Genomic DNA, 12,078 nt, shown 5'->3' with positions numbered 1-12,078 from the left:
ATTAATTTGCCCGAAGAAGGCGAACAGAGGTGCACGTAGCCCGAAGCCTAACACGAGCCCAGGTTGCTAAATAACGCCCGTAGGCCGAGTGACGACCTAACCTCGCTGAGGTCACGTTAAAAAAGGACGTCTTAGGCAGCTACAGGATGACAAACTCACAACTGTGACGAAGCGACAGCGCCTTCGAGGTCTGGGACGGGACGTCAGAACGCAGCGATGGTAGAACCGGCACTGCCCGGTTGCGTGGAGCGCGAGAGCGGGGCCGTCCGAGGACCCGGGGGCACGTTTGCACGGGCAACGAGCTGTCCCCGGCAGCGCGAGGTGCACGCAATTATATGGCATACATTTTGCTGCTGCTGGTGTTGATGATAATAATGATGATAATGATGAATTCAGGCACTGGCACCTACAAGCAATAATAAAAAGGATTACAAGCGGCCTGCAGAATGGTAAATAAATGTCTACTACTGTTCTATTTATAAGCATTGCACACTAAGAACCACTGCCTTTAAATGAATGTTTAGGGAATACTACAGGAATAGTCGGAGGCTCGTCTTGCTTGGTGGACAGTGTTCTATTTCTTGAGTACGGCACATCCCTATGATAAATGTACGGAAATACAAAGGATGTGTAGAAATTCATTCGGGCGATCCAATTTATCCAACATCGTGTTAGAAATTATAGGGAAAGTCGAGCCACGTTCAACCCCCATTCGCCGTCAGTGCACTGTCGATATATCGACGACATGCGGACGGCAAGCGTGGGTGGTCTTCAGAGATGAGACACAGACGGGCAGCGCTTTTGCCCGCAGAGACGACAAACTCGAGTGCGCGTGCCCTCACGCTTCGCTCAATCGGCTCGGCAGCAGGGCAGCTTTCTGCGCAGAAGCACTACCGTTTGTGCTGTTCACGTGTGCGCACAACACACCGTGGCGCGTGCAGTGTGGTCTGAGCGGACCGGGCAAGTACAGTTCCAGTAACAAACGTTGGTGGTTTTCATTCCGCCTTATCTCAAATATACACCAATGAGTTGTAAAAAAACGAAACATGGCTGTTAGCCTGTTTGAATGCACTAATGTCACTTCGTGTAAGCACCTATAGCCAAAAGATACATTTTCAAATCTCGCGTGCTTTCTCTTAACAGCCCGGAGAAGCATATCTCACAGCAGCTATGTCACCGCGGAAGTAAATTACTTCTGTATTCGTCAACACACTCTACGCAGATCTTCGTTGTAGGTATTGACCTTTAATCAATGCTTGACAAGTTGGGTAATTAAATAATAACAATAATATCTGGGGTTTAACGTCCCAAAGCCACGATATGATTATGAGAGACGCCGTAGTGGAGGGCTCCGGAAATTTCGACCACCTGGGGTTCTTTAACGTGCACCTAAATCTAAGTACACGGGCCTTAAACATTTTCGCCTCCATCGAAAATGCAGCCGCCGCGGCCGGGATTTGATCCCGCGACCTGTTGGTCAGCAGTCGAGCGCCATAACCACTGGACCACCGTGGCGGTGTTGGGTAATTAAACGTTGTTTACTAAGTACTCATACATACTCCTAGTTGCTCGACATGACAGTGACTAATACTATGAGCGTTGCGCTCACGAAACGCACACGCGACTTTACTTTCTGTTTTTAAATAACGACGCGAGTAACGTGAAACAACCTGTGTATGATAATTATTAACATTTTAAAAATATTTCCTCCTATTTGGAAACTGAGTACTAATCACCGGCTAGATTTATATCACCGTATCAATTATATACATCATCGTTATGCGAATGTCAATGCATATCCCTCTTCACTTTCGCCTTCGATGCGAGTCTGGAGAGAAGATGGCACGGACATGCGCGTGTGCACTGGGACAATCAAGCATTGCATGAGCATTCCTGTAGAACACCTTTCCGAAGCTACATCGGCGGAGTTGAAAAAACCGCGCAAATTGTGTCCAGCGCGCGTTCAATCCGCGGCTTTATGGCTATGGCGCCACCTAACGAGCTCACGGAGAATCGGAGCAAAGCTCTTCAATCATGTGTCGACCGCGAGGTGCCGCCAAACCGCGCTGCTGCATAAACTGCTGCAGACAATAAAACTCTGAAGCAAATTCAGCACGCCTTAGGTTTCGCTATATATCATCGGCGGCTTCGTTCTATGGTCATGAAAACTATAAGACAGACAAAAAAAATGGAAGAAGATGGAAAGGAAAAGGACAACATTGATCATGCAGACAAAAACATACCTAGTAGCTCCACTTCGGGAGTTAGGATTAGCAATAAATGTTGCAGTAACCTAATCACTTGGCGACGCTACATTAGGTTAGAGCCACAGGGATGTCTTCTCTGCTGCGTTCGATTCCATAAACGGTAGACCCAACTGTATTGCGAACTCCGGCAAATTCGTGGCCAGGGCCTAAGCCACCCCCCAAAAGAAAAAAATTACCGTGTTAGTCCACCTTCGTCTCTTCATATTATCACGTGGTTTGGCGGTGAAGAAGGCTGCAACACAATTGAGAAATACAAAACGTTTTATTTAGGCAAACGTGTGCTCGGCAAATGAAAAGTCAACGTACAAACGATTCACGCTGTATATATACTGATAGCGGCGAGAACAGTCGCCGGCCGTCGAGTAATCTGATCAGCGGTAAGGCGCGTCGGCATTTATACATGCGGCATCGATGATTCCTGCAGGCTTATCGTTGGTGACCGCGTTAGTTCCAGAATAATCTGTACTGATCGCGTTGCACGCTCAAGCTTACCGGAACAATTCAATATACAATCGGGAATGTTCGACATTCAAGCGTGGAGCGAACAGTGGTTATGTGTGCAACGGGTCGGTTACATGAAAGCACGCGTGGCAGTGTTCCTGGTTCAAAATCCGTCATTATTTCCGTCGTGAAGCCCATCTGATAGTCTGGCCGCTCGCTCGTGAAGCATTTTCATTTATTCGATGTTTTATTTTAGTCTAAATTACCAGTGTTTTTTGGCTTCATAGGTCTTAACCTTAAACATCCGGCCGCCCGGTTCTTGGCCCATCCCCCTTTGTGGGTGAGCGCCATGAGGAAGAGGATATCATCATTATCGATCAGAAATAGCTCAGCCTGAAACTTTGTGTTGGTTCATGCTAGAACGGGAGCGCGAATCGTCTACGAATACACACCACAGAAACACAACACAAGCGCTACTCTGTATTATTTTTCTACTCTCTGTCATTGCGCTTTTCTTCTAGCGTGTTTAATTATTCTAGCTTGATTACTTATGGCAGAAAAAGAAAAAGATGAAATTACACTCAGAAATACTTGTGTGCTAGGCTGAGACATTCAAAGTAACTATATAAGCCGATTTGACACCGTCCGTGGGATATATGGGCTCGTTAAGAAAGAAAACGGAACGAAGAGATAAATATGCCCTAAATATCTCATCCTATTTCGCTGGCACCTACTCCATTAAATACAGCTCTTCTCCGTCAACATTTAGAGCCTTGAATTCATTACCGTGTAAAATTCGCGTACATTACCATTGAAAGAGTACACGCAAGCAGCTTACAAATTTTAGTATGTCTGTTCATCCCATTCCTGCAATAGTCTCCCTCGGGCTGCAGTATGTATAAATAAATAAATAAATAAATAAATAAATAAATAAATGAATGAATGAATGAATGAATAAATGAATGAATGAATGAATGAATGAATGAATGAATGAATGAATGAATGAATGAATGAATGAATAACTAAGTCAATCAATCAATCGTGGGCGCTCGCAGCGGAGCGATCATGTGGCTTAATTCACAGAACAGTTCGTAATATTCCATTCGTAAGTGATTTATAACCATTGGCCAATCGGCTTCGCTAATAATATGTTACGCATCCCGATCGGCTGAAATATTCTTTCAAAAACAATTCTAGCAAAGACGTTTTTGTTGAACACTGGCCGTAACTAATTTTCAGCTCGTGGGGTTATTTGACGAGTTTACGTGCACTTGACAATAAATAAAGAATGTTTTGGCATTTCGACCGCATCTAAATGCGACCACCGTTCCGGGAATCGAACACAAGTCGTCAAGCTTAGAAGCGCAAGCACTATATAAAGCCGCTATAAGCTAGAAAAGTGCGTACACAGATACAGCGATGCTCGTTTGTTCACCCTTAATGTGCGGCATTCCGAAGCACTTCTTTCTTGGAAAATACCAGGATATAAAAGGACAAGATAAGGACAAGATTTCACATCGCAAACGTTACCTTTTGCGAGCCGTATACCTTTCGGGAGGCACCGAGACCACTTCGCTTAAATGAGGAACAACAAACAAGCCACAGCAAACAAAACGCAAGAGTGCTCCTCAGCTCGAAAGCCAGGCTTTCAGCAACAAAGAACCGCAAATGTTAGCCCACGTGGTTTTTCTTCTGGTAATTGCTACATTATCGGCGAGTCCTGGAAAGTATGGAGAGGAGTTCATAACAACTTCTTTTGCTTATATCCCCGACGCTTGGCAGGTACGTAATGTTTCAGTCGCGGCCACTGATAGTACTTGTATGTAATGAAAATACGTGTTGAATGATATGAACAGCTATGCCTGTTTTGTTCCTTGTTGTTTTTAAGCCTTAGCAAAGTGAGCTTGTCTAATGTTCAGGTTATTGATGAGACGCACGGAGGGTACTGTCTATTGTTCACGTCCAAAAGAATGGATGACCCGAAGAAGAAGTGCCTTTGTACGATGCGAACAAAACTTTCACCAAGAAAGTGGTGTCGACCGCTAGAGTACAGTTATCTTTATGATAGTGAAAATTGAGTATTAAATTCAAACATGCCATGTATTAGCGAATAACACGTACGCCTCACTTCTCCCAAAAACCGCCCCAGAGCGTGATTTCAGAAGTTCATACTCGCTGGATTCCAGTACCTATATGGAACCAAATCCACAAACCTTTTCGTTCGTGAGTGCTCATTTTCATTGGCCAGCAGACTTTGCTAATGATATGCCAAGCATTAGGATAGGCTGAAATTTTTTACTTGCGAACCATTCCGCCGTAAGACGTATTTCCAAAAATGGGCCCAGATCTCGTATTGCTCGATATTTTTTTCAGAAGGCAAATTTTCGGCGGATCGTAGTGCTCGGCATATCATTAGCAAAGTCACTTACGAACGATTACGTTTGTTAATTTGAAAAACAGCAATCAGGCTTCCAGTAATATTTTTAGGAAGTATAAACGCGAAGTCAACTATAGACAGTTTTACATGACCCACGGGCGCCGCCACTTTGGGCTTTAGACGAGTGTTTTCTTATTCGTGTATGTCGTGACATGAATGAATAATGTCATGAAACGTCGAATGCACCAAGCACATTTCATCGATTGTAAGCACATCTCAATGCCGCACTCGTTCAGAGAGTGTCATCTCTCGCTCTTTCTCTCTCTTTCGTAATGCACCACTTTTCTATATGGCAACCGCGTATAAAGAAAATTGTGCTTGCTTGCCTTTCCTTCTTATTTGCCGCGGAAAACCGGTACTCGCATTACACTGCAATCATGCTTAGCAGCTGCGTGTAGCATGTTACCTTTCAATAACGACATTAATTTCAGCAAAGAGATGTCAGTATCACAAGCATTGCCAATTTACGTATCTTTGTAGACATTTCGGAAATCTAACTGTGGGAATCAGAAAGACCAGCCAAGCTTACGTTTATGAAAACGAAGTGACAGCAAAAGACCAGCAAGGTAACGTACACCGCATTAACATCTTGCATTGGTCAATTTATCAGATCATTCATGTTCGGGAATTACACTTACATCGATCTTGAAATATAATGGTAACTCATTTTCAATCACTGAGGCGAGACATTTTCCCAGAACAGTAACAAAAGAATGAGCACAAGTGCGAAAGCTTAAACTAATGAATGAGCAACTTACCAATGCATAAAAATACATGACATTTGTTCACATTGCGCAAGGCACAAAAATTTCTCACATTTAATTAGGGTTTGTTCAGGTAAGAATGTCGGTGCATGTTAGCGGACCCCTTTGATTTAGTTGAAAAATATATTTTGCTGTCCGAGTTCTCAAGGCCGCGAAAGAGATCTTTGTTGGGCGAAAAAAACTTTGCTTTAGCCAAAAATATTCGGAAGTCTGCACTCAGCCGAACCGCTTTTAGCGAATTGCGCGAAAATGGGATTTTGACGAGATCCTACAAAACAACTGTCGTAGCTGTTAGTCTCAAAATTTTCAGTCTGAAAGTTTTAGACGTTCTCAAACATTGACCTTTCAGTCTGACATAAATTTTTGTTTGCCTTTAGTGTAAACAGTGCGTGGATTAGGAGCTTTTCCGTGACATCCTGAAGAAGTGTTTGGCTGGAACATCACAGAAATTATGTTTTACCATAAATAGAGGAGAGTTTGCTCTAATTAGCGATGTTTTCTTGCCCGATTTACAGATACAAAATGGAATAGTGAAGTTATATACCGCGATCTCAATAGCTGCATTATAACAAAATCAAGAGCCACAGGTAATTTTGCTTAAGTTCCCCGATGCGGCAGTTTCGGCTTTTTCGTAATCTATATTTAAGAGAGCGCCTGTGATTGTGTATATGTGTACCCTTTTTCGCCCATGTTTCCTGCGCGCTTCTGCGCGCTTTTAGATCTCTTTAATAAGTTATCCGACTAAACAAATGTATGACAATCACCATATTATAATTTCGAATCTTCTTTTTCTAAAATAAAGCTTTCATGACACCATAGTCTTATGTTAGTACTGACGCTTGGTCAGACTTGCGTGCTGTTTCTGTCATTTCACGATATGCTGACCCGCAGAGACTTCAGGGGGGAAAAGCCGCTAGGTCAGATCTCACCAGCAGCTCAAATCATAACAGACAAAAGTAGCTTTCTGACCATTCAACATAGGTTCCTTTTGTACCTTCGAAAAAAAATCCGGCGCATCCCACGCATTGCGGAATCAGTTACATGCGAAGCAGTCAGCAAGCCTATGCCGGATTTTTTGCTTTGAGCTAAGCGTTACGAGGTGTATCAACGTCTTCGTGTAAATTTAGCGCGGGTGTCGTGGGCTCATGAGGCACGTCGTGTACACTGGCGTGCAAAGGGTAGCTCATGTTCTGACGGCACTCACGTTAGAGCGGAGACGTCAGCTTCATCGCCATGAGGTGCACGCTCACGGTACGATGATGTACACTGTCGTCCTTTATGAAAGGGAACACGCGAGTGTGTGGCCTGCTCTCTGCGGCGGCTACCTACAGCTCCGTCAACCGACAGCTAAAAAATGCATGTCCGCTTTTGGCGTCATCTATTGGCAAACGAAATAACGAGTCATGGCCGTTGGGCAAGCGCTGCTAGATAACGCTCCCGCTCCGGTCTCGCATCAAGCGATGCTGCCAAACGCGGCCGTGCTTTCTTCAGCTGGGTGTGTCCAGATAAGATCGAACACGAGGTCCCGGTCACCATTCCCAATTTTGATGAAATTTACTGTAGGTCTAGGCATTACACCCAGAACAATGAATTCGCAGTTAGTTTTGCGAAAAAAAATTTTGTTCGCCTGAAAAAAAAATATACAAATTTTGGCCGCAAAAAACGCTTTTCCGCCAATTTCGCTATTTCTAAATTTTGAGCGCACCTAGGGAAAAAACGGTGCACTTCTTCGTCAGAATATTTATTCCCCTTAAAGAACAAGTGAAATACAATCTTATGAGTTTATTATTTTCCTTGCTTGTCGAACCACTTCTGACGAAAAAAATCACAAACTTGGCAAATTGCACAAAATACCTGTATTTCAGGAATTTATTGCTGCAAGCAGGTTAAAGTGAGGATGATAAAAATTGGTACATATTAACTTTGATACTTTCGCTCCCTTTTAAAATAATTTGGGTGGTTTTATCGCGCTCCGTTTTACTCGATAAGTGGGCTGAAATGTAAGTTATTTACCAAAAACGCCGAACTTTGAAAACGATTTTCTCAAAAAGGCCATTTTTAATTTTTTTTAATCTCTCTGACTGAAGTCAAGGACGTCGTCTACCATTCTGCAGAAAAAAAACGTTGCATTATTTTGGTTGCTAACAAGTTATAGGGCGTCAAATGTGACCATGCCAGCCTAACGGCCGCGTCGTTCGTTATATGCTGAAACTCGGATATAAGTTGTTGAAAAATACTTGTACGTGACATAATTACAAATCAGCAGCTCCACACCAACAAATGCGCAGTCAGGTGTCATGGTTCAGCAAGCTTTGCCTTGCGATCAGCCGCTTGACAAACCTGCAGCAGCGGCCGCTCGATGCTGCGAGCACTCACATTACATGAGTGCCGCTTCGACTGCGGATGAGCACCGCTTGCGCGCCAAACTACGCTCATAGGACAAACGAGAGAAGGAATGCATCACTGTGAAAGTTAAAGGCCGTTAAGTGCCAACAAAATGTCATAATATGCAACGAAAACTGTGCCGTTAATTTCCCAGTGAGCGCCTTCAATACAGCACGCATGTATTTTTTTCCCCTGCTTTTATGCCCGAAGCCGCAAAATATCGTGATAAACGCTCGACTTGCGTTGAATATGCTACCTGCGGACGCACAACAATACAGTATTGTAAAAGCGGTTCTTTAATGAAGCACATGACTTGGACACACTTCTTTTCACAGCCGGCTGACACCAGTGTTCTGGCACGAGACGAACAACTGCAGTTTGAGTTGTTCGACCATCGGAAGCACGTATGACAACTTTCTTTAAATGTCAATGGCTTTCTTTTGTGTCATATGTTGCTCATAGAATGAACCTAACTATCTTTAGGCCATCAGAAGAGAGAAAGCAACACATGAGCGCACTACTGCAGGCGCTCACTGGGAAAATGCCGGCAGAGTTTTCGTTGCATATTATGACATTTGTTGGCACTTAACGGCCTTTAACTTTCACAGTGATGCATTCCTTCTCTCGTTTGTCCTATGAGCGTAGTTTGGCGCGCAAGCGGTGCTCATCCGCAGTCGAAGCGGCACTCATGTAATGTGAGTGCTCGCAGCATCGAGCGGCCGCTGCTGCAGGTTTGTCAAGCAGCTGATCGCAAGGCAAAGCTTGCTGAACCATGACACCTGGCTGCGCATCTGTTGGTGTGGAGCTGCTGATGTGTAATTATGTCACGTACAAGTATTTTTAACAACTTATATCCGAGTTGCAGCACATAACGAACGACGCGGCCGCTAGGCTGGCATGGTCACATTTGAAGCACTATAACTTGTTAGCAACCAAAATAATGCAACGTTTTTTTTCTGCAGAATGGTAGACGACGTCCTTGACTTCAGTCAGAGGGACTTTAAAAGAAATTAAAAATGGCCTTTTTTAGAAAATCATTTTCAAAGTTTGGCGTTTTTGGTAAATCACTTACATTTCAGCCCACTTATCGAGTAAAACGGAGCGCGATAAAACCACGCAAATTATTTTAAAAGAGAGCGAAAGTATCAAAGTTAATATGTACCAATTTTTATCATCCTCACTTTAACTTGCTTGCAGCAATAAATTCCTGAAATACAGGTATTTTGTGCAATTTGCCAAGTTTGTGATATTTTTCGTCAGAAGTGCTTCGACAAGCAAGGGAAGTAATAGTCTCATAAGATTGTATTTCACTTGTTCTTTAAGGGGAATAAATATTCTGACGAAGAAGTGCACCGTTTTTTCCCTAGGGGCGCTCAAAATTCAGAAATCGCGAAATTGACGGAAAAGCGTTTTTTGTGGCCAAAATTTGTATATTTTTTTTTCAGACGAACAAATTTTTTTTTCGCAAGACTAACTGCGAATCCATTGTTCTGGGTGTAATGCCTAGACATACTGTAAATTTCATCAAAATCGGGAATGGTGACCAGGACCTCGTGTTCGATCTTATCTGGACACACCCAGCTGTCGTTTGATGGTGCTGTAGCCATCTGCCGCAGAGCGCAGGCTACGCGCTCGCGTGTTCCCTTTCATAAAGGACGACAGTGTACGTATCAGAAGCAGCTGCCGTAGGCGTATTCGCGCAACACTTGACTGTAGCTTGCGGAGTCATAGGTTGGTATGTCTAATGTTTATTACATTGATATAAAAGCGCATAGCCAACGCTGCAACCGCAGTTAGCGTTGTCCTGACGTGACGCTTGTGTAGGGTTCTTTTCACAAGCAGTTTGAAGCAATGGCATTGCTCGGTGGTTGAATACTTGACGGCCATGCAGAAGGGGTTCGATAACGGCTCGAGCAGTGATTTTTATTCCTTGCTTCCATCGGGATATTTCACCCACCAACAACGCCGCCGACGCAGGCACCGCATTTTCTTCTACATGGGCTCCTTCATGCTATCGCGTTATGATTTCCAAAGACTAGGTTGATACAGACTGTTAATCACCTGTGGCATATACCTGAATTCCACGGGCCACGGTATGCGCCACGCGTGAATGGTGGAAAGGATTTCATTACCTATGCGACGTTATTCATCTCATGACCTGCGAATTGTATTCGCTATACACTCGCGCCCTCCTATACCAATTTTGGTGTACACCAAGTGAAGAGGACCATGAGAGCGCCAAGACGTAGATAGATAGATAGATAGATAGATAGATAGATAGATAGATAGATAGATAGATAGATAGATAGATAGATAGATAGATAGATAGATAGATAGATAGATAGATAGATAGATAGATAGATAGATAGATAGATAGATAGATAGATAGATAGATAGATAGATAGATAGATAGATAGATAGATAGATAGATAGATAGATAGCGAGCTATGTGTGGCCGCTGTTCCGGCCACGAGCATGACTTGCAACTCGCGAGCGCGCGTCAGCACGTTGAGTTAATTAGATGGTGATGTTCTACGTGTGAAAAGTGTGAACTCATTAGAGAGTTTTAGAATAGAGTTGGTAGATTTAGCGTTCGTTGGATACGACACGCTATTTTCGTAACTTAACGTGAGGGCCCAGTGGGATAGCGTATGACGCTTGCGTAGTGGCGACAAACGCTATAACGCAAAGCTTTGCGTGCCAAAATTCTCTATTACGAGTCACCCCGTAAGTGGATGCGTCCGAATTAATTTCGACTAGAGCACTACACGGGCCTGATTTCTCGGCCCGGGCCCGGCCCGGGCCCGCTTTATAAAGCCCGAGCCCAGCCCGGGCCCGTGGTTCCAAGCATGGGCCCGGCCTGGGCCCGGGCGTACATGACCGAACCTAGCCCGATCCCGTGGTCCCAAGCTCAGGCCCGGCCCGGGCCCGTGGTTCCAAGCCCGGGCCCGGCCCGGGCGTTTATTACTAAACTTATCCAGGGCGCGCGTGTTCGTGACCAGGCCCGACCCGGGGCCGCTAGAGGATATTAGTTGTTGATGATGATTAATAATGATGCCTTGCGCTCTGTAGCGGGCGATCGGATGGAAAATCCGGTGTGTACATGCATCGAAATGTTGGTTTGCCCTCGGTGGTAGCTCAGCCGTTAAGCTGTTTCGCTGTTAAGTCCTAGGACGCGGGTGCGATTCCCGCGGCCACAGCAGTCACATTTTCATGGGGGCGAAATGCAAGAACACCCGTGTACTTATCTTAGGTGCACGTTAGAGAACTCCTGGAGGTTGAAATTAATCCGGTCCCCACTACGGTGTGCCACGTAATAATAGCGGGGTTTTGGCACGTAATACCAAGGAATATAAATGATATATACTGTATGTGTCAACCTCAAATAGAAGCCCGAAATCTTTATTCCTCCCATGGGAACAACCGTGATCTGGTCCATTGTTAGTTGTGTTATTTTTATGCTTGTGCGCATGTATTTACTTTGATCGTACGATTTTGCCCTATCAGGAGGTCATCTAGCATACGAAAAAAAATATATATATATATAATATATATATATATATATATATAGATATATATAATATATATATATATATATATATATATATATATATATATATATTATATATATATATATATATATATACGTGAATTCATGAGCATACAGCATAAAATAAATGCACCAGTATAGATATATTATATCTATACTGGCCAAAAAATGGAACTTTAACTGTTTTTCTATTTTCTTTGCTAAGCTTTACTAAGAGCCAGCTCTTTGCACGTG

Source organism: Rhipicephalus sanguineus, chromosome 3 (assembly GCF_013339695.2).
Source record: "Rhipicephalus sanguineus isolate Rsan-2018 chromosome 3, BIME_Rsan_1.4, whole genome shotgun sequence".
NCBI classification, from domain to species: Eukaryota; Metazoa; Arthropoda; class Arachnida; order Ixodida; family Ixodidae; genus Rhipicephalus; species Rhipicephalus sanguineus.
The sequence above is the reverse complement of the archived record's forward strand: the minus strand, read 5'-3'. Positions refer to the sequence as shown.